The sequence below is a fragment of the Castor canadensis genome, chromosome 11 (assembly GCF_047511655.1).
Source record: "Castor canadensis chromosome 11, mCasCan1.hap1v2, whole genome shotgun sequence".
In the NCBI taxonomy this organism is placed as follows: Eukaryota; Metazoa; Chordata; class Mammalia; order Rodentia; family Castoridae; genus Castor; species Castor canadensis.
In genome coordinates, this window is record NC_133396.1 from 22,797,742 (window position 1) to 22,820,858 (window position 23,117).

General features: G+C 38.8%; 1 protein-coding gene across 6 annotated transcripts in view; it reads right to left on the bottom strand.

The window, feature by feature from the left end:
* The window catches only part of Kansl1 (KAT8 regulatory NSL complex subunit 1), a 163,597-nt gene that overhangs the window by 125,674 nt on the left and 14,806 nt on the right, over window positions 1–23,117 (bottom strand). Inside the window, exon 1 of one of the 6 annotated variants that reach the window (XM_074045820.1) lies at window positions 12,884–13,170. The exons of 4 other annotated variants lie outside the window; for them this stretch is intronic. The gene's annotated coding sequence lies outside the window, so the exon portion shown is untranslated. Of the gene's footprint in view, window positions 1–11,965; window positions 12,105–12,883; window positions 13,171–23,117 lie in introns of those variants that run through there. One more of the 6 variants, XM_074045819.1, reaches the window with a different exon arrangement.

Genomic DNA, 23,117 nt, shown 5'->3' on the forward strand with positions numbered 1-23,117 from the left:
GCCCCAATAAATTCCTAAAGAGCCAAAAATCCAAATAAGCAAAACTTCATAGTTCACTTTCTTAAAGATAACATACTGAGCAAAATGTTGATTAAAACAATGATTCTGGAAGGATCTGCAGTTCAAGGCCAGCTGGGCTATACAGAGACCTTGTCTCAAAAACATATACATATATGTTAAGTTAATAAATAAAAATTACTTCAATCCCACTTGACCTAAAAAAAATCCCAAAAAGATTCACTCACCAATTTGAAACATTGAAAACCTGTTAAACTTAAGCAGTTTTGCAAAAAAAAAAAAAAAAAAAAAGGCATACCAGCTTATGATAAATCACCTTTCTCCAAAGAATACAAAGCATTAAAATCTGTAATTAACTAATTAACCTTCATAACAACCTGGGCAGTAGATTTAGAACTGGGATTAAAATTTCCAATACTGGTGGGATAACAGTCATATTGTATACTTAAAATAAAGAATTTAAAAGGGCTTAAGGGCATAGCTCAAGTGATATAGCACCTGATTAAAAAGTTCGAGGTCCAGAGCTCAAACCTCAGTACTGCCCAAAGTAGGGAAGGGGAGAGGGCGAAGGTGGCCCAGTGGTAGAGCCCTGGCCTAGCATGCTTGAGGCAGCCCTGGGTTCAATTCCCAGCACTCCAAAAAAAAAAAAAAAAAAAAAAAAAAGAATTCATGCCCAATATATCCTAATAAAATACAATCTGACAAATAAAAACAGGTGGCGTTACCGTACCTGCTATCACTGACATAAATTAAGATTGTGTGGTAAGCGTGTACCCACAAAAGAACAGGGTCATATAATCAAGTTCTTTTAGTTATAGAAGACTGAGCTAATTAATGATTTCTCAGTTGTAAGGAGGCATTTTAAGGACAGGAAATAGTAAAATGCATTCAACCAAGCAAACACACTTGGGAAAAACTTCCCTAATGGAGATTCATAATGCACTTCATCATTCTAAATACTCAAATGTTTGCCTTTACCAAACTTACTTAATAAGCACTTTTTCCATTACATCTTTTAATATCATACAAAACACTGTTCTGAGAGAAATAAATTGAGATTAAAGTTTAAATATGTGACCTATAGGGTCCCTTCCTGTGTTATGATTTTGTTATTCTAAATTATAATATAGATCTAAGGATAAAATTTTACTTATCACAAGGGATAATTGGTAAGCAAAAATATACCCTTAAGGCAGAGTTTCTCACCATAGCATAAACTGATATCATGAGCTGAGTATTTTTTTTGTCATAAGTGGGGAATACTGTGCATTAGAGGATGTTTGGCATCATCTCTGGTTTCCACCCACTAGATACCAACCAAGAGTATGCTTCTGCAAAATCATGACAACCAAAAATGCCTCCAGAAATGTATCAAATGACCCCACATACTAACAAAGCAAAAAAAAAAAATCACACCTTCCAATGAAAATCCTCTAACTAGAAACAAAGATTAGTTACACACAGACACACACACATGCTTTCCAGAAAGCACAACATATCTGACTCTTCTGAATACTGCAAGTAAGAACTCACTCTACACCTACAAATGAAAAACTCACTTTAGTCCTTGTAAATTCCCAAGTCAGTACTCCAGTGCGTAAGAATCTAGAAATACCTACCCTGCAAAAATGTTAAGCTGCAAAGACCCAAGGGGAAGGGTTAAGGTCATCTGGCTGGCCAGTAAGTCAAATATTATAACCAACTGCACTTATAGTGAAAATAGAAGCAAAAATCAGTGGGCATAAAAAAGTATGTCCTAAATGCAGCTTATCCAAAACTTTTCTTCACCATTATCTCATTACTCTCCACAAAGGAAAAAGTGAAAAAAAACTGGACTAGGAAAATGGTAGGAAAGTGTCAACCATGAAGGTGCCAAAATTTCAGGTGAGTCTTGAAAATTATTTAAAATCTCATTATGTGAAATACTAGGAAAAGAGAACAGCAATGTGGCCTTCCAGACAGGGGAAAGGGCATAAAAAGACAAGTTCCGGAACACAGGACATTCTGAGAGTTAATAAAGAACAATCTTCTTGAAATATAAAGCGTATTTAATAGAGGAAGCAGTTTAAAAGATGAAAAGGCAGTTTGAAGCCTGATCATTATATATAGCTTTGAATAGCCAGTCAGTATTTACTCAGACTTGAGACAGCTAGATATCATTAAGTTTTTCAAATGGGAATGTCTTATCTGAGTTGTGCTTTAGAGACTAGTTGGGGAAGATATATTACAAGAAAGTAAAAAGTCATTAAAGACCAAACAAAAAGCTATTGCAATAATGCAATGAAAACTGCTACTAAGGTGGTCACCACAATAGAACAGGGAGTCTCCTTTTAAAGCTTAAATCCAGAAATGTGAAGGGGCTAAAATCTATTAGAGCCAAATATGTGGTGTAAACAGGAATGTAATGATTCACATATACCCACAGAGAAAGTTCTTTTCCTTCAAAACTTCCATCTTCTTTACACTGAAATCATTTCATTTATTTCTCATAAAACTCTTCAAGTTTACAGACATATCCTCTACATTCCTACTACTGCCAGTCCAGCCCCAGTCCTCATCAGCTCACCCCTAGATTATCCTACCAGCTTCCTGACGAGCTTAGTCTAAACCATGCTTTACTTTATCATCATCTCACTTCCCTACTGTAGAAGAGTTTCTAATGTCCTTCCTCCACCCCCACGACGCCCCCTTTTGGTGGAATTGGTATTTGAACCCAGAGCATCCCACTTGCAAAATGAGCATCCTACTGCTTGAACCTCCAGACCATTTTGCTCTGGTTTATTTTTTTGGAAATGGGGTCTCAAGAACTATTTGTCCAGACTGGCCTCAAACCAAGATCTCCTCAATCTCAGGCTCCTAGGTAGCTAGGGAGGGTTACAGATGTGAGCCACCAGTGCCTGGCCTCTAATGTCTTTTAATGAGTCCAATGAAACTTTAAAATAAGGCAAGTACATCAGGGTGGCATGGACCCAAAACCCCCCACAGATACTCAATTCCTTATCTTTGACTATGCTTCTACTTCTGTCTGGAAGCCTTTCTCCTAACTTTTAGCCCAAAACTTCACATACACAGCCAACTCCACAAAAATTTCCTTCACTATTCAGATTCTTCTCACTTTCTTCCTGTGTAAATTGTAGAATGTACATAAAATCAGTACCATTCAAATCATATGACTATTCCTTAATTGTCGATTTATTAATTCTATTCAAGACAAGCAAAATTCTTTAATAGCATCCTTCTTTTGCATGCTTACCTACTTTATCTAGACCTCAGTACATCATAAGCACTGATTGGGCTAGAACAGTCCAAATGACTTCCTGAAACAGGCCTTCAAATATTAATCAGATTTTGTTAAGAAGAAATTCTAATAAAAAAACTGACACAATCAAAATAATGAGGTGGGTGTGGGAGAAAACCCAAAGAACAACTTGGATGAACCAAGTGGTGTATGTAGCTTTCAAAGACAGCAGCTATGTAGTGATTTGTGATAAAGTACTAGAAGCTACATTATGGCATCTACTGGAAAGTATTACTTTTATATAGAAACAAATGTACATATATTAAGGAATATGCTAGGAAATGGGAGGCAAAATATTATAGAAACAAACAAAAATAACATGGGTCTCACCCCACGCACATACATCCCTAACACTTTTCTGAACTGAAAAAATTTTATAATTACTAAAGGAGTCATAACTAACTGGATGATAGCTTATTAAGACTGCTGTTCACTAACATTAATTGACCTTTTACTATGTTAATCTATGTCCTCAGTGTTTTACATATATTTGCTTACTTAATCTTCCCAGTAACACTATAAGGTAAGTACTACTGCCCTCATTTTATGGATAAGGCAAATGATGCTCAGAAAAGATAAGTAATTTGTCTATGATCACACAACTAGTAAGAGGCAGAGGCAGGATTTCTAACACCCAAGAACATGTTTTTTCAACTATGACAGTTTAAGAGTAAGTTTAAACTTGAAGGGCCTCAATTACTGATAAAAAACTTTGAATTGTAGTCTTTACAGGAAAGTCAAAGAGGGAACACCAACTACACTATTGGTTATCTCCAATAAATATTATTAGAATGCTTACAGCATTCAAAACACTGCACTAAGTACCTTCAAAGATGGGAAGGATCAGTAAGTAAGGGAATCCTTAGTAGCCACCTTAGGAGACCTTCACAAACAGGCAGAAAAGTAGGTGGGATTAGAGATTTCCTGTTTCCAGAGGAAAACAGTAATTTCAGCTGAAACTGAAATAGGATCCAGCATTGCCTATATAGCTATTTCAAGTACCAAATTCAAAACCAATTCCCTGCCCTCAACACTAAATCTAAAACCATTTCTTGCCCCTCAATATTCTCTATGTGATCCCAATCACTGATTTACCTTTTATCATAAACATTTCATTTAAATGCCTACTAATGCCATATGAATCATAGCTTACAGGAGACCCTAACATTGAAAACACTAAAAATTATTAAGTTTTACTAATGCTAAAGATGGTAAGACAGAAATTAGGTATGAAGACAACTTTATGCACTGGTTGGTCTGAAGCAGTCAAGGAATGCTTCTAGGAAGAGAAGATAGTCTCACTCCTGAGGAGGGGGATACTGTTTATTCTACTTCTTTCAGACAATGACTGACCCACAAGTTCAAAGAGCTTAAAAATACTACACTAGGGCTGGAGGTGTGGCTCAAGTAGAGCGCCTGTCTAGCAAGGATGAAGCCTTGAGTTCAAACCCCAGTACCACAAAAAAAGAATTAAAAAGAAAAAAACTGCACTGAACCACATGGTCTCTGTTCACCCACACTTCCCCACTAGACACAGAAAGACACTTGGCTAAGTGGGGTTGGGATTCACAGGTTCAAAAGCATCTCTGTCCTGGGACAAGAAAGCAGTGTGAGACATTCTGTCTAGCTAAATGAAAGGTGAAGGGGGTAGTGTTCAACAGTCAGAATGACAGGCACATTCATTACATCCTTAGTACCACTGTCTTACCTCAGAACCTCATTACGTAATGCAGAAATTCAGGCTGTAATAATCTCCAACTACTCTTCCTTCGTTCAGTCTCAATAAACTTCCAAGACTATTACGAAGGCAAGAAAGGAGGGAGGGAAGAACACAGACCTATGTAGTAGTTTAAATTATTCTATGACCACAGGATAACAATGCATCCAAATTCCCACACAACAGACAGCTGTTAGCGTTCAATTGCAGAGAGAGTTTGTCCTCTCTACAGCCACCTACAATCTCATGTATGGTTGGTTCCTGACTCTCCTCCACCTTTGCTAATGCTACTCTTTCAAGGTTTAGCTCCCAGATTATCTGCTCTTTCAATTATTTCTCATTCCTTCCACGTTGAGTTAGGGATCTCTTTCTCTAATTTCTTATCTACAGTACCATGACACCCTAGACAATAGCTGCCAGTATTAAAATAAACTCACAATTTTGTCTTCCCATCATTGCTCCTTAAATTCTTAAATGCAGAAGTTATGGCTTGTTTTATCTCTATCCCCTACATGCAGCACAGTGCCTAACAGACAGTAAACCAATATAGGTTAAGTAACCTGAGCATTCTATGCTAAGTAAACCAGATGGCAATCCATTAGAAGTTAATGGGAATGTCTGATCATGAGGTAACAACAATCAAACAAAGAAGGGTTGGGATGTAGCTCAGATGTAGAGCTTGCCCAGCACACCCGAGGGTCCTGAGTTCAATCTCTGGCACCAAAAAAGAAAACAAAAAAACCAAGGAGGTATCGACTGAATCCATCAAGTTCTTATCCACCTCAAGTTCCAGTTATTTACATGGTCAAATACCTGTACCTAGACCAGCAAACTTTTTTCCCAAGCTATCCTAGAACTCACAGTCCTCCAGCCTCAACCTTCCTAGTGCTGGAATTACAGAATGTACCACCACACCCAGCGTCAAACCTTTAAATTTGACAACATAGCACTTTGAAGACAATAATCATCAAATTCTAAATACATTGCTCCAACTTTTACTTAGCAATTGCACTTCAACAGAAATATTCTCACAGGTACACAAAGACAGCTGCACAATTCTTTATACTGGAGAACTGTAACACTTAAAAAGACTAAATTTAAAAAAAAAAAGCCACCTAAAAGACATGATACCCATCTGTGGTACCTAGAACGGAGACAATTTTTGAAGGATGATTATATATGACACTACTGATGGTGTTTATCCTATTTCTATTCTATTCAGAACTCAAATTTCCTACCAGTCTTTAGCTCACAAAAGGCAACAATGAAAAAATACTTTCATCTTATCTTTCTAGCAAACTCTAGTGCTTCAGAACAATCCTAAAATCAGAGGCTCCAAGAGTCATAGCAATGCAAAAACAAAAGGGTCATTCCAAATTCCAGAGATCCCACTGGAATCCAACTGTATCCCTTTAAATTGAATCAATGATTAAAAACATTTTTCCAATGCCAGGGAAATGTTAAAAGTTAATATTAACATCATTCTTCCATTCTCTTTAGAGACTAAAAACTAGATAGTAAGGAATAAGTCATTAATTGTAAAACAATGTAGTAATTATATATATATTTGGTCTTCAAACATCCTCCATTCTCCATGGTAATACAGGAAGCATTTAATGAAATTTATCAGACTAGTATTTCTTTCTGTGTGTGTGGTGCTAATGATCAAAGAATTTCCTCCCACGTGCTGGTTAAGGTAAGCACTCTATCATCCCCCTATACTGAAACTTGAATTCAAGGCTTCCCACTTGCTAGGCAGGCAACTCTACAACTTACAACTTGAGCCATTCCATCAGTCCCTCCATACTGCATTTCTGTAAGCCCTCTACACTAGCAAACATCAGAACTCACTAATTAGCTTTTAACCTCTACCCCTTCACAGCCTCTGGTGGAGGTGCTAATGAGCAGTCACAAAGGCCAACTAGCAAGTAGTAGAAGAAAGTCTGGATAATCACTTCTTAGCAATTTTTGGCTTAACATCTTAACAAAATTGTTATTCATCTTTTTCATTCCCCAACACTTCCCCTCCAACTGAATTTAACCAGGTCGAAACTTAAGCTGCAACATTTTTATAAAAGAACTAAAACCTGAGGGACTCCATTAAGTTTCACACCACTCAAGCAACTTTTTTTGAAACAAGAGCACAATATGCTGTCCTTAAAATTCAAAGTAAAATCTCATTCTGGATTTCTAGGTCAAGCAACAAGAACCAAAGAACCAGAGTTTTTGGTAACATTCAGACAAAACTACAGTGATGCTCAGTATGGTAGTTCATTCCTATAATCCCAACTCTTGAGGAGGCAGAGATCAAGAGAATCCCGAAAGTCAGTCTTAACAAAAAGTTTACCCTGACTCCACCTCATTTGCTGGAGTCGTGGAACACATCTATCATCTCCAAGCACAAACACCAAGACCCTATCTGAAAAATATCCTAAAAGCCAATAAATAAATAAATTTTTAAAAATAAAAGTAGATGAAACTATACTGAATTTACCTTCACTTTCCATTTCCTGACTCTCAAACATTTAAAAAAGTTTTAATTAAAAAAAATAATAATAAAAAGAGAGCCGGCTACCAGTGGCTCAAGCCTGTAATCCTAGCTACTTGGGAGGCTGAGATCTGGAGGATCACAGTTCCAGGCCAGTCCTGACAAACAGTTCATAAGACCCCCCATCTCCAAAATAACCAGAGCAAACGTGATCAGAGGTGTAGCTCAAGTGGTAGAGCGCTTGCTTTGCAAGTGTGAAGCCTTGAGTTCAAATCCCAGTCCCATCAAAATAAAAAGAAAATAGAACTAGAGAAAAAAACTCAAGTTCACAGTCAACAATGAAATATACAGCTAAATAAAAGCTTGTAGAAAGTAATTTTTATTAAGAACCACCATTATTTGCCACACACTATGCTATCCACTGGAGAAACAATTTTTTAATTTTTAAATAAATTCTCCCTCAGGAGGATTCTTGGCACAAAGGTTTAAAGTCTTCACATACAATCTTAATTTTTTTCTTATAGACTATTCAAATTTGTTTTCATTCATAAATATGAACTGTGCTCTCTGGTGAAGCAAATTTCCTCATACTGTCTTGCACTTTGGTTTTACCTTTAACATCAAAAACAAGAAAAAACTCAACACATAAAGAAAAAATATCTATTAGAGCCCTTTTGGAGTCTAAGCTTTCTGGTAAATCACAGCTATTGGCTTAGTTTCTCCTGTATCACTTTACCGTATTATCCTAAAAGACAGGCAAAAGTCACAAGCACAGAAACAAATCCCAGAGTACATCTCATCACCAATTAGTTTTAAAGTAGTTTCCTCTGCCCTTTTTCTCCATTTTAAATAAGTTTCTACTTTGTTATACTGTTCTAGTTCTCAGGAAGCATATTTTACATCAGGGCCCTTTGCTTGCTTACTTCATGCAGAACTACAGTGCAGGTGTCTCAAATAAAATGGCCCCAAACACCTGGCCTGCTTACTGTGCCAGTGTAAAGACTTGGATCATGTTCTGTTCTTAAAATAGAATTTTGTTTTTTAGAAATCTGTAAGGACTTCTTTTTGAATCTTCATGTTATTTCTTAAGATGTATATTTAAATTATAGTTTCTAACCTAATAAACTATGTATTAGCCTCTGGGCACACTAAAAGCTGTGCAAAAATATTCCTGCCAGAGTATACTAATTCATAACACAAAGCAGGACCTTCTCATCTGTACTTCCCATTCCGGAAATGTGATCTGAAAACTCAGGTGAACCACAAAAAGAATATACTACACAACATTTGAAGGCTATCAAAACAGATAGGAAGTAATATCCTTGGGTATTACTTGCATATTGAGTGGAGAACTATGGGTCATAGGAAAAGACCAGAATGCACATTTGGGAAGGTAACTACTAATTATCATCACCATATACTTAGTGTATACTATTCCTCCCCTTCCAGACTCAAAAGAATAGAGAGGTCCTGGGGAGTATTCCTAAATTTTGTATCTCCAGAAAGAAGTCAAGGGCCTCGCCAAGAAAAAAAAGCACCCTATCAAACCCCCTACACACACCCAAAGAAGCTGAAAAAGAAATAAGCATTACTGTTTAAATCCAAAGTTTTCTATGATTATTGTCTCAAGAATACAGTATTGGATTACTTTGATTTTTAAAACTTTTAAAAATAAATGCTTTTCTACATTAGAAAACAAATTACCTAAATTTTAAACAAAAAGGGCCTAACTACAACTACCCAATATAAAATAACCTTGAGAGCAAGCATCACCAACCACAGAGACCCTATGTTTACAGATTACAACAATCAAGTCTTATCTAACAAAACAAACCTAAAAGTTGTTGTTCCTTTAAAATACAATTAAAATCTGGGGTCAAACAAAATCTAACGGATACAGAGACAATGGTTACAGTGTATCCTTACTAGAAATGGAAGAGTACTGGCAGTGTTTGAAGGAAAAAAAACACTAGTTATTTACCTTCTCATCTTAATAAAAGTTTACAAGTAAACTAAGGTTTACTCGTTCTAGCTTCCAGAATTTTCCTCAGCAGGACAAGTCACCTAACAAAGAGTGTTCTGCAGGTTTAACCATAAAAATAACACGTGTAAGGCAGGGAAAAAAAAAAAAAAAGCAGGCAAAAATTTAACAAAAGTCAAATACTAATGTTCTGAATAAGGCTTGCAGGAAAAGATCCAAGAACCTGTCAAATACTTCACTAACAAGAGTCATATAGATGGAAAGACCAAAAACCTCACCCTATCACAAAAGTTCTAATAATACTTAACTATCACTCTTCCATGTACAGCCACCAATCAAATACTTATTTCATATACCCTTAAGTGAGGCTGTTATCAAACACAACCATCTTTTAAAAAAAAGAATCTTTGTAACAACTGTTCCCTAAACTCCAAGTAGTTAACACTTAACCTCCTCAAATCATGAGATCACTAACATATACATCAAATATGCTAAAGGTCAAAGGAACTGAAAAGTCTGCTGAATAAACCTAAAGGAAATCCTATTCACAATTCCATGACTGAGGATAGTTATCTCTCCATTTATAATACATTTTTAAATTCTCAAGGGACAAGCATTTTTACCTTGCCTTATTTTTAGAATTACACATCACACTGCACATATCATATGACATGATGTAACTGTTAGCAAAGAAAATGACCCAAACCATTGAAAACATACATGATAAAAGGAAATGAATGGATGTATACTCAGGAGTCACAACATTTCATATTTACATTTTTTAAAAGTCTAGTAACCTAGGCAAAATTAACAGAAATGTACTTTATTTTATAACAGGAATTTATCAAATTATGGGGAAACATGACATGAAAAAAAAGCAGATTATAGAATAATTCTTCTAAAGCTACAGAATTTAAAAAAACTCAAAAATGAAACAAATACTAATAAAATATATAAGAAACAGTTATTACTCAAAAGTATCCACTGTTGTCCTGACAAGACCTGCAGACAATTGAAATTTTCTAAATTGGTAAGACAATCTAAAAGGAAAAGTACAGCCTATAGAAGAGGGGGAGGGGAAACACACCCACTTAGGCCTTTGTAAATAGGAGTACTTTAAATTTCTCAAAAAGCAGTAAATATACAAACTTCAGACCATTTTGAGAAAGAAAAAAATATATTCTAATGTATTACTTTTTTTACTTGAAAGTACTTTTGACACAAAGTTCAGTAACAATCTATATCATGATTATGCAAGGCAAAGATTATGTAATTTCATCGTGTATTTTAAAATGTTCTCCGACTATATAATTAGAAAAAAACGAAAACGTTTTGAACTAATGAAGACAGAAAAGGTTCCTCTCAGCTACAATTTAAAATATAAACATACACCCCCAAAACAAACAAAAAAAACACAATGATTGCTAGCCACGTGACAAAGGAGATGGCAACACCAGGATTGTGAATGGAGGGGAGGGAGGCGAGGTTGGAAGACTAGCGAGATTTCTCGGAACTTTGGGGACCGCGGGATTCGGGTCTCCAACATTTGAATGTACCAACTCTAGCCCCTACGAGCTGTACGGCTAACACCCTCAAGTGCAGTTTTATTAATAGGTCATGGAAAATGCTTCAGTGACCTCCAAGATAAAGGAGGAAAACAGTAGGAGGAAAGAGAGCAATTTAAAGTGGCGCCATCATGTCACCCCTTCTCCCCTAAGGCAATCAATAAGCAATAGTTAAGGAACGTGTTTCTCTAAAAATCCACATTGGAATTCCAACATTGGAAAACAAAAAGATTTTTAAGTAAAACATGAAAGTAGTGTTGTTTATAATATGAACAATGAAACTATTTACTGAGAATCAAAAGACCATCGGCCGGAAAACCGGCCCCCCAAAAGGCAGTTAAGACTTCAACTCACTTAAAAGCAAATAAATGCCTCTTCCTCTTTAGTTAAAAAAAACCCCACGTCTGCCTAAGGGAGACTAAATCTGAAAAGGTTGTATGACCTCAATTTACAGACAAGAAAAAAAAAATGAAACAATCAAGAGTTGTGATACAAACCATGAAACGCGCAAGATGTGTGCTGGGGCAAAGAAAGGCCTTTTGCAGTCAAGAGAAGTTCAAGACAAGAGCCAGAGTTTGTTTTGGGTTTTACGGGAATAAACCATGTTCTCCAGGCCGCCTTTTTAAATAGAACGCCAAAGGAAAGCCCGGCGAACGAGGCGGCAGCTGGTGGGGAAGGGCCCCCGCACGCCCCCGCCCTTGGGGCGACTCCCAGCCCGGACCCGCAGCGGGGAAGCCCGGGGAGGCCATTTAAAGTTCCGGGGATTTTTTCCTCTCCTGCCCTGCCTTTCTAGTTACAACTAACAAAGAGAGGGAGAAATGGGAGCCACGGGGAGAGCGAGGAGAAGGAGAAAGGGCAGCGGGAGGAGGAGGAGGAGAGGAGCAGCAGCAGCACCTACCACGTGATGGAGGAGCGTAGCCCGGGCGGATTCGGCCCCACAAAATGGGCGCAGTTTGCAAACAGCCCCCCGGCCTGGGCGCCGAGGGCCAGCAGGCGGGGGCGCGCGGCGGCGACGGCGGCCCGACCCGCCGCTCTCCTCCCCCCCGGCGCCCGGAGCCGCCCTGACTTCACGGGCGGGGGGGGGGGGAGTGAGGCGGAGGGGGAGGGGAAGGCGGCGGCGACGGGGAGCGGCCGCTTTTTCTTCTCTTTCGGCCCCTTTCTCCGGCCTTCCTCCGCTCCGGCTGGGCCTGGGCACGGCCAGGGACCGCAGCCCGGCCGGGCGGGCGGGGGCAGAGAGTGAAGCCGCCCCCCCGCCCCGCACAAACAAGCGCCACCGTCTGCAGCCCAAGCCCGCACCCCAGCCGCCACCCCACGGGCGCCTCTTCTCGGCCCGGGAGCGCGCTCCGGACGCCCCCCGCGCCGCCGCGGCAAGAAGAGTCGGCTTCGCTACGGCGCTCGGTTCTCCCGCCGGCTCGGCGAGCGGTGGCGGCGGTGGCGGCGGCACTGGGAAAATGGCGGCCGAGCTCCTTTTCCCTCCCCCCCCTTTAATCTGAAGCGGAGGGAGAATGGAGCGAGCGAGCGAGCGGGCGAGCGCCGGGGACACGGGGAGGAGGGACAGCAGCGCCTCCGCCGGCTGCGGCTGCGGCGGCGAAGGGCCGCTCCGCCCCGGCGCGCCGCCAGGGGGCGCCCGCCGCGCCGCCCCCGCTGGCTGCCAGGAGGCGCGGCCGCCGCCGCCTCAGTCATGGCTCCTCGCCGCGGCCGCTGTTCCAGCAACCTCTGTCTGCGGAAGCTGCGACGCAAGGTCCAGCCGCCTCGGACATGCGGCGGCGGCACGCGGCACTGCGACAGGCGGAGCGGGGCCCTAAGTGAGGCTAACCTGAGGCGCTGACGCCGTCACATTCCCTCCGCGCTGGGGCTGGCGGTGCAGCGCGCCGGTTTGAGGGGCAGGGCGGGTTGGCGCGACGGAGCGAGAGGACGTGAACGAGGAACTGTGTGCACTGTGTAGTGAAGAGGCTAAGGCCGTCACTGCCACACTATCCCAGGACCAACAGAGCGCTGAGCCCGGCAGGAAGCTAGCTCCCTAGCCGGCCGGTCGAAGCGGCTTCTGCCACCCGCCCTTTGTCCTACAGCCTGCCTCCATACACTGCAGCACGGCGGGGGCATTAGCCCCAGCGCCGCGATCCGCAGCAGCCAGACCAAAAAAAAAAAAAGAAAACCGCATGTCATTGCGCAGGCGCGAGCCAGGGCCCGCGCCGGGCCAGCCCGGGCAGGGGCAGCCGGGAGCCAAAGGGGAAGTGCTGGCCCACCAGCGCCGGGCCCGCTGGGAGCTGTAGTTTTCGTTAGAAAGCACGGGTCTTGTTCTAGGAGTCACAGGTTCGGAAAATCCGCCAAAACAGGCAGAAGGCATTACCCAATGAGTATTTATGCTTCCTGCTGCCACCAGAGTTCACTGCTACGATAAAAGTTTAACAAAGAACTACACAGAAACACATCTCAAAAAAATTCAAAAAAGCAAACTTTCCACTTTCCTACCAGAGTTGGCTTGAAGTGGTGGCACCTTATCATTTCTCATAACCAGTTTGTCAACAAGGTATTTTATGCCTTTCCCAAAATAAGCCCTAATATAATGGAACTTTTTCCAGAAATATAATGCACAGGGTCACATTTACACAAAGTTGAGATTCCATCGTCCCTTTAAAGCGAAAGAAAAAGTTGCCAAATGATGCTAGGACTCAAAAACTAGTGTAAATAGTTTAAGAGAAAAAAAAAATATGGTACCAACAATTAAGTCATCAAATTCACCAAAAAGGAAGATACAAAATATTCAATATTTTTTGTGGTTTACCAAAACCAATATCCGGTGTTAGTGTCACTTGTGCTCCTCAAAAAAAACAAAAAACACACCCTCTGTACCGCCACAGAACCATTTTAGTCACCCCACAAAGTTGCACTAACCCACCAGCTCCTACAGCATCAGCACCTATATTTCTGAGTTTCCATTTGTACTCTTAAAAAAAAATCACTCTCAAGCATAGTCATGGTTCTCAAATATCAAACGCAGGCAGTTTAGAGTCATAGTGTCAAATTACACAAAGAATAAACTAATATGTACACATATTTAAATACACATCCCAAAAATATTCTTGCTTTTAGATTTTTAATTAATAATTCTAGGGAAGAAAATTTAGTTGATTTTAAAATATATACACACATAGCTCCCATAAATTATAATCCCACAAATACAGCAGGATGTTAATACACAATTCCATTTCCAATAGATGGCGACCTAGAGCCCTAATCTGAACATTCTGAAATCTAAATTAGCAGAAAGAAAAACACCAAATAAGGAAAAGCCTTTTGCAATGTATACTTGAGTATTATATTCAAAAACACATCACAAAATAATCTAACTACTATTCTAACTCTTAAAAAACTCAACTGTCAAATTTAACTAGGTCCCCAAATAATCAAGGTTAAGAAATATATTTTTCCAGTAGATTACAAGGAGGAATATGCTCATTTTAAAAACCAAGCATTTGAGATAAAAATAAACTCCAACTTTCTCTTACTATTAGCCCAAGATCCAGGAATTCACAGTGTTTATGTTATTTAAATCAGTCAACCTGTTTTACATTTTTATCTAAAATCACATGTCTTTCTGCCTAGGCACCAAGTTTACAAATAGAGTACACAAAGATGAGCAACTATGGACACAAAAGTCTTAAAGAAACACCTTTTCTTAAAATTTCTCCTAGAGAGACAATTAAGAAACATCCACATGTATACCCTCACTTTTCAAAACACTCTTGGAATAATCATGGTTGACTGTCCAATATCCACCCTATCCTGGTTAGTTCAAACTCATTCCCTTTAACAGTGATTATTTAGAAATGGGCATAAGATCTGAGTGGAAGCCACCTGGGAAGCCTTCAAGATAGAAATGTGAGAAAATTTTCCTCAATCCTAAAGATGAGATGAAAGAAAAAACAGTCATTCTTTCTTAGACAGTGACACCTTAAACTGTTAAAATCATCCTACACCAAGCCTAAGATGCCACCAACATAAACAGAAACAAAATAGAGCACTGTTACGAAACGTGGTCCTTGATGACAGTATCAAACCATTATATCAACCAATCCTGACATCTGCAAGACATCTGGACATCCAGCTCCATTAGAACAATGTCACAAACACTTCTTGATTATTTAAACCAATCTGAGTTAGGCTTCTTATACCTGAAGTCAAAAACATGATGATTGCCAGGCACTGGTGGCTCACACCTGTAATCCTAGCTACTCAGGAGGCAGAGATCAGGAGGACCAGGGTTTGAAGCCAGACCCAGGCAAACAGTTTGAGAGACCCTACCTAGGAAAAAAACATCACAAAAAGGGGCTGGTGGGGTGGGTCAAGGTGTTGGCTCTGAGTTCAAACCCTAGTACCACCAAAAAAATAAATAAAGTAATGATTAATTTCTATTTTAGAGTATTATACTAAATTATGATTATTTACATTATCATATTTTTATAACTAGTTTATTGTTTAATCCTCAGAGCTGTCCCTCCTATAAACTCTGTGCCCCACACACCCATGTCTTTACCTGTGTTCTCTCTACCTAGAAAAAAGACCATCTCCCCTCATTACTTTGTTCATTCCTCTTCCCCATCTACCTTGAACTCATTTTATACATTCTACCATACCACTATTATCATTTATTTCACTTAATAATGTTATTAAATGGCACTTTACTAACCTTGGTTAAATGTTTCCTGTAATTCCTCTCAGGTTATTTTCATTTTTTCTCTAGTGGTATGGGGTTTGAACTCAGGGCCTCACACTTGCTAGGAAGGAGCTCTACAGCTTGAGGCATGCCACCAGCTCAGGTTATTTTCAAATACCAGTCTTACCCTTCCAAGCCAGCCTGGAAGCCCTCAAAGGCAGGAACTATGGTTATTCCCATTTCAGATCTACTATTCTCATCTATACAATAAATACATTCCATAAAAGGCACTTTTTCTAACTTCCCTGCTAATAAGCCAAAAATTCCTAAAGAGACTATTATATTCCTAAAGAGAATATTACATTCTATAATAAACTCGGGATCTCATGTATCCTCAAAAAGACAAGCTATCAGGCTGAGGGAAGGTGGTTCACGCCCGTAATCCTAGCTACTCCAAAAGCGGAGATTAGGAGGACTGTTGTTCAAAGCCAACTGGGGAGCAAAGTTCAGAAGATCCCATCTCAACCAATTAAAAAAAAATTTGGGTGTCATGATGCACACCTGTCATCCCAGCTACAAAGTAAGTATAAATGGGAGGAGGATGGTCCAGACTGGCCTGGGCATAAACACAAGACATTATTGAAATATAACTAAAAGCAAAAAGAGCTGGCAAAGTGGCTGAAATGGTAGAGCACCTCCCTAGCAAGCACAAAGCCCTCAGTTCAAACCCCGGTAGCACCAAAAAAAAAAAAAAAAAAAAAAGACAACCTATTACCTTTTTCTTTTTTTTTTTCTGCAGTTAAAAAGAGCAATTATTATATTAACTCAGAACAAAGCCCTGCAGCCTAGAGTATTAAGTTTCAAAGGACAGTCTTTGATATTTACCACTGCATCCCTGGGACCTTGTCCAGAACCTGGCACAAAGCAGACACTTCATTAAGAATTTGCCGAACACATGTAATGGAGAGGGTGAACGTGTTCCAACTACACTGTACACATATATAAAATTCTCACAATGAAATCCCCTTGTATTATTAAATATGCTAATTCAAAAATAAAATTTTAAAAATTATCTGAACACATGGAAAAGGTAAAGTATATTAATTTAGGATCCAGGGGTCACCCTAGGGTTTAACCTGCTTCCATCACTTACCAGCTGGGCAAAGACTTACTCTGTGCTCTGTAAAATGTAAATTCAACTATTTATTAGTGAATTAAGCTAGCTTTCATAGTTCTAAAATTAAAAGATTAAAATGCAAGTCAACTGCCTAGCACGGCCCTGAGTTCAAGCCCTGATACTACCACCACCAAAAAAAAAAAAAGTGGGGCAAAGATCAGCACCTCTTCCCTAATTCGTACTTCAAATCTGTAAGTACACGTCACCAATGTTTTCATTCATAAATTGAGATAGCACTACACATGAAAATACTGTGAGCTCCCTAAAAACATATTTTAATTCTGAGAAAGATTATTTATAATAAAATAATATAAAGATTATTTATAATAAAATATAAAGATTATAATAAAATAAAAAGATTATAATAAAATAATCTTTCTGAGAAAGATTATTTATTATTTATAATAAAATTAAGATAACTGGGGATGTGGCTCAAGTGGTAAAGTAGTTGCCTAGCAAGTGCAAGGCCCTGAGTTCAAACCCCAGTTTTACTAAAATAAGAAAAGAAAAAATTAAAATGCATTTAATTTACCAAAATCTGGTACCTATTAACCTTAAGACCCTATTCCAGATATCTCAGAAATTAATATGTCAATCTATTTAAAATTCAATATTAAAATCATATCGTGGTCTCAGGCATAATGGTACACACCTATAATCCCAGCACCTGGAAAGCAGTAGCACAAGGATAGCAAGGTCCAGGCCAGCTTGGGCTACATAGTGAGTGAGATCCTGTCTTAAAAATCAAGGGCTGAGAACTGGTGGAGTGGCTCAAGTGGCAGAGCATCTGTGTATCAAGTATGAGTTCAAACCCCAAACCCACCAAAAAAAAAGTCTCTAAATTGAATTGATACATGCTCTTATGTTAATATTTAACTAGCTAAACATTAAACAAGAAGCCAGAATAAACTGAATCAAAGTAAGAAATTTAAATCAAAGATCAGATGTTAAAGAAATACAACTAACACATTGTATCAGTATGAAAATGAGGCCAACAGAAGCCAACACAGCCTCAAAACTGAAGAACACACTGGGATCAGGGTCAGGGTCACAATCTCCCATTTTCACTTTTCCCTCTACATCACTTGGTGAGAAAGAAGTACATGATAAACCCAACAATACTACCTACCTATTTCCCAATTTCACAAATATCAAGAGCTGCCCACATGCAAGAAAAAGAAAATCCTCATAAGGATGACAATGACTACAAGACTCAGAAATCAAATATTTTTTCGTTAAATAGAGGCCTCAAACTGATTCAAAATATCATATACTCTTAATGTACAGAATCCAATAGCAAAACATTTTTAGTAAGATTAAACAATTTAAGCGATTTGAAAAAAAGTATAAATGTTGAATAAGAATGGGCAGCATTCAACTCTGCCTAAACTCAAGATAAGTTTCCTCCTCATATTAGTGATACAAGCTCCAGAATTTACATAAAGATACTATCTTACCAACTCACCACAGAAATGATCCAATACTCATGAAGAAAAATTAATGCATAGGCAACCTCATTATTTAACTTTTAATAACAATAATAAATAATGTTAATGGTTAACCCTGAAAGCACTCCTAAATCTAGAAATAATTGGGAATAAGTCAACGGATAGCATGAAAGTACAACTGATGGGCTGGTAGAGTAGCTCAAGTGGTAGAGCACCTGCCTAGCAATGGTGAGGCCCTAAGTTCAAACCCCAGTATCTCCCCTCCCCACCCCACCCCCCGCAAAAAAAACAGAACTGAAGCCAGTCATGGTACATACATGCAATCTCAGGCTTAGGCAGGAGGATTCTGAGTTTGAGACAAATTCAAGTTATGTTTAAAAAAAAAAAAACACAAGCCGGGAGCCAGTGGCTCATACCTGTAATCCTAGCTACTCAGGAGGCAGAGATCAGAAGGATCGCAGTTCGAAGCCAGCCCTGGCAAACAGTTTGTGAAACCCTATCTTGAAAATACCTAACACAAAAAGGGCTGGCAGAGTGGCTTAAAGGCCCTAAGTTCAAGCGCCAGACTATGCAAAAAAAAAATTGAGTCAGTTCACAGTTTCAAAATTATGATGAAATTTATAAAATCTTTGTTCTAATGGCATAGTAAACACAGATTTTGGAAGATGGCATACATGTTCCCTCCAAAGGAAAGGCACATCATTCTGGGGAAGGAACTTTCCTTTTTAAACAACAACTATTTCCTGGATTCTTGAACTAGGTTCTATGTTTATGCAAGAACACAGACAGTGATAGAAGAGAAGTATCTGAAACCACCAAATAAATAGGAGAAACTCACTGAAGGATCAATTTAATTAAATATTGTAATAAAATTAGGTATACTTTTTTCAAACACAACTATTATAGAACAAAACATAAAATTCTCATTTTTTTCAAGACAGAGGAGTCTTTACAGGCATGTAAAGACCAGATTCTGGGGTTTACTTGAAAGGAAAAATCAGAGCACAGGCTTAGATCATTTATGGACAGGTACACACAGCCAAAACCCCCTTTGTACAGATGATGAAACCTGAAAACATCTAACATATAAATTGTCATAGGTACAATGTTATCAAAGAGACTGTAAGTTACTGAGAACATAATTGGAATTCAGGAAATGCTGAAGTCCCTGTATCATCTCTGTCATTCATTTACTAAGAAATCATATATAATTTTCTCAGTAGTAATCTTTTTCCATTTTTGAGGAAGACTGACAGAAATTACAGAATCCAATACTCAGTATTTTCAACCATATTCCAAATTAATTCCCAAAATCACATTTAGACACAAACTTAATCTTACAAAATTTATCCCAAATGAACTCATTTCAACTAGCAGAATAAAATAAAATAGCTGGATGAAACTATTTTTCTGTGGGATAAGAAGAGGAAAGCTAGCACAGTGGTATATGCCTGTAATGGCAGATACTCATAAGATTAAGGCAGGAGGATCGTAAGTTCCAGCCTAGCCTGAGCAACATAGACAGACGTCATGTCAAAAACAAGAACAACAACAAAACAGAGACAGAGAAACAGAGAGAGAACATTCTTGCCAGGCATGGTGCAACATACCTGTAATTCTACCACTCAGGTATGCTGAGGCAAGAGGATTGCAAGTTCAACTAACAGCTGGGCAAGATGGCTCCTGCCTGTCACCCCAAGCTACTCAAGAGGCTGAGATAAGGAGACTCACAGTTCCTGGCCAGTCTGGGGGTGGTGAGGGCAATCTGGAAGACTCCGTATCAAAGGAAAAAAGCTGTACGTGGCGAGGCTTGCCTGACATCCCAGCAATAGCAGGAAGCTTAATATTGAATAGCAGTCCAGGCCTGCCCTGGCAAAAAAGCAAGACCCTACCTAAAAAATAGCTAGAGCAAAAAGGGCTGGAAGCATGGCTCAAGCAGAAGAGCACCTGCGAAGCAAGCATGAAGCCATGAGTTCAACCCCCAGTACCACCAAAAAAAAAGAAGTGTAATGAACTCAGCAACATATAAAAAGGATTACATGCCATTGCTATATGTGATTTATCCATGAATTCAAGGTTGGCTTACTATCTGAGAGTCAATTGTTATAATGTATACTATTAACTGTGGATAAAAACCACATGATCATCTCAATAAATGCAGGAAAAGCACTTAATAAATTATAATAAAAACACTCAACAAACTAAAAAATGAAGGAAATTTCCTCAGCCTGATAAGTGGTATCTGTGAAAAATCCATAGGTAAAATCATACTTAACAGAGAAAAGATGTTTCTCCCTAAGATCAAGAATAAAAAAAGTATGTCCACTTTTACTACTTCTATCCAACATTATACTAAACGTTCTAATCAAGAAAAAGAAATAGAAAGCACTTGTGTTAAAAAGGAAGAAGTAAGACTACCTCTATTTGCAGAGACATAATCTTGAATATAGAAAACCCAAAGAACACACAAATAAACTATTATAGCCAATAAACAAGCTCAACAAGGTCACACGATATTAGATCAATATACAAATACCAAATGTAAAAAAAAAAATCAATTTTATTCCTCTACACTAGGAATAAACATAAAAATGAGGTTAAGAAAAAAATTCCATTCACAATAGCATCAAAAACAATAAACTACTTGGAAATAAATTTAACAAAATAACTGAAAAACTTACATTCTGAAATCTATAAAAATTGCCAAAAGAAGTTGAAGTCGGGCACTGGTGGCTCATGCCTGTAATTCTAGCTACTCAGGAGGCAGAGAGTAGGAAGATCATGATTTGAAGCCAGCCCAGGCAAATAAGTCAATACCCTATCTCAAAAACACCCATCACAAATAAAGGGCTGGTGAAGTAGCTTAAGGTGTAGGCCCCGAGTTCAAACTCCAGTACCAAAAAAAAAAAAGTTGAAGAAGTCCTAATTAAGTGGGAAAACATCCTATATCCATGGAGCAGGTGTAACATTGCTAAAATAGCCATACTCTCCCTAAATTGACCTACAGAACCAATGTATTCCCAGAATACTCAATCTTAAAAAACAAATAACAAAGGTAGACAACTCATATTTCCTGATTTCAAAACATAATTCAAGAAATCAAGGGGAAAGAGTGTGGGAGGGTGAATATAGTACAAATACTGTGTACACATGTATGTAAATGGAAAAATGAGATCTGTTGAAACTACTCCAGGAATGTGGGCTAGAGGGGATAAAAGATAATGGTGGAGGGGGTGAATTCAAGTATAACATTGTTGATATATTTTAAGAACTTTCATAAATGCCACAATGTACTCCCACCCAGCACAATATAAAAAAAAAATGACACAGTGACCTAATACCAAAAATATTTGAAAATAATTTGCAAAGGGAACCAAAGAGACATAAGTTTATAATTGATGCATTCACAGGTATAGTCCCCTAGTCCAGCACGTCATACTCATAACATCTATTTGCTTTGCTTTTGCTTTGTCAAAACATATGAAAAATCACTAAAGTGTTTTAATTTAAAAAAAAAAAGAAATCAAGTTTGGGGAGCTGGAGGAGTGACTAAAGTGGTAGAACACCTGCCTAGCAACTGTGAGACCTTGAGTTCAAACCCCAGTGCTGCCAAAAAAAAAAAAAAAAAAAGAAAGAAAGAAATCAAGACAGTGTGGTACTGGCCTAAGGATATATATACATACAAAGGAATAGAATAGAGAGTTCCGAAACATACCCTCATATAGTTAATGGATTTTTGGCAAAGGTGCCAAGAATTCAATGGGATAAAGAATGGTCTGCTGGGGGAGAAATGACCCAAACATTGTATGCACATATGAATAAAATAAAAATTTTTTAAAAAGAATGGTCTTCTCATCAGGGGCCCGGTGGCTCAGGTGCCAGCCCAGGCAAATACTTGGAAAGAACCTATCTCGAAAATACCCAACACAAAAAAGTGTTGGTGGAATGGCTCAAGGTGTAGGACCTGAGTTCAAACCCCAAAACCACAAAAAAAGAATAGTCTTCTCAAAAACCTACGATAGAAGCAGGGCACCGCTGGCTCACACCTATAATCCTAGCTACTCAGGAAGCACAGATCAGGAGGATGAAGGTTCGAAGCCAGCCCCAAGCAAATACTTCAGGAGACCCTATCTCAAAAAAAACCAACACAAAACAGGGCTGACAGAGTGGCTTAAGTGGTAGCCCTGTGCCACCAAAAAAGAACTATGCTGGGACAACTGAATACTTACATGCAACAAAGTTGCACCCCTATTTCACACAATATACAAAAAAGTGTAATTAATTTAAAAATGGATTGTAGACTTAACTGTAAGAGCAAATACAGATTCCTAGAAAAAATAAAACTCATAATAGTCAAAAGATGGAAACAACCCAAATGTTCATCAACTAATGGATAAGAAAAATGTGGCATGTCCATAAAATGGAGTATTATTCAGTTTTTAAAAGGAATGAAGTATGCCAGTCACTAGTGGCTCATTCCTGTAATCCTAGCTACTTGGAAGGCTGAGCTTGGTAGGATCATAGTTTGAGGCCAGCCCAGGCAAATAGTTTGAGAGACCCCATCTCCAAAATAACCACAGCAAAATGGACTGGAGGTATGGTTCAAGCAACAGAGCACCTGATTTGCAAGCATGAAACTGAGTTCATACCCCAGTCCCACCAAAAAAAGGAGTAAGTATTATGTATGTTATAACATGGCTAAACCATAAAAAGTGAAAGAAGCCACATATTATATGACTTTATTAATATAAAATGCCCAAGCTAGGGA